The sequence below is a fragment of the Silene latifolia genome, chromosome 9 (genome assembly GCF_048544455.1).
Source record: "Silene latifolia isolate original U9 population chromosome 9, ASM4854445v1, whole genome shotgun sequence".
In the NCBI taxonomy this organism is placed as follows: Eukaryota; Viridiplantae; Streptophyta; class Magnoliopsida; order Caryophyllales; family Caryophyllaceae; genus Silene; species Silene latifolia.
In genome coordinates, this window is record NC_133534.1 from 123,841,789 (window position 1) to 123,842,716 (window position 928).

At 48.3% G+C, this 928-nt stretch overlaps 1 non-coding gene across 1 annotated transcript; it reads left to right on the forward strand.

Moving 5' to 3' along the window:
- Nucleotides 1-262: 262 nt before the first annotated feature.
- LOC141603746 (small nucleolar RNA R71) lies at nt 263-369 on the forward strand. Its single transcript, XR_012525603.1, has one exon. It is a non-coding gene; the product is annotated as a small nucleolar RNA R71 (small nucleolar RNA).
- Nucleotides 370-928: the final 559 nt, after the last annotated feature.

Sequence of the window (928 nt, forward strand, 5' to 3'; positions counted from 1 at the left end):
AGATGCTCCCCCTAGCTCATATTTGTCGAATCTCGCAGTAAGAGCCTCAAGTGCAGCAACAGAGGATGATTCAGCAGCTCTCCTCTGGTTCCCTCTCGAATTCCCATACTCGGCCTTGTGGGTAGCTAGATCGTCAATGATCTTCCACCCCTTGGTTGCTCCTAAATTTTCAGCAAATCTCCCATTGGCTGCAGCATCCAAAATGGCCCTCTGATCGTCGTACAACCCATTGTAGAAATGATTGCACAAACTCCACTTAGCAAACCCATGGTGCGGTATGGTTCGCACCAACTTCTTGAATCGGACCCATGCCTCATGGAAATTTTCATCTGGCCCTTGTTTAAAGCCCGTGATCTGAGCTCTAATGGCGATCGTCCTTGAAGCAGAAAAGTACTTCTTGTAGAACGCCAATGCCAATGTATTCCAGTCAGTGATCTCCAAAGCAGCTCGGTCCAGATCTCTATACCATTCCCTTGCAGCATCGCGAAGGGAGAAGATAAACATAGTTTCCTTGATCTGGTCCTGGGTCACGCCAGCTGGTGGGGGAATAGAGCAGCAGTAGTCAATGAAGGTCTCCATATGTTTAGCTGCATCTTCATTTGCAGCTCCCCGAATCGGTTTCTCTCTACCATAGTGATGTAGGCGGGCTTTGGTTCGAACTTTTCGGCTTCTCCGGTAGTTCGAATCCCTTATATAAGTTCGCGGCCGTCGGCTCAGAAAAACTAGCTATACTCGCTTCCTCGGCCATGATCGAAAATTCTCGGAGAAGTAAATGTTTCACCGAAGAGGTGGGTGAAGACTGTTGGTCTTCCTCAAACAGATCGTGCTCGAGATAGCTTGACAGAGTATTCAGCTCTTCCTCTGTCGACAATATCCTTCGTGCTCGTCTCAACCCGCGCAAAGATTTCTCTATCTCAGAGTCAAATGG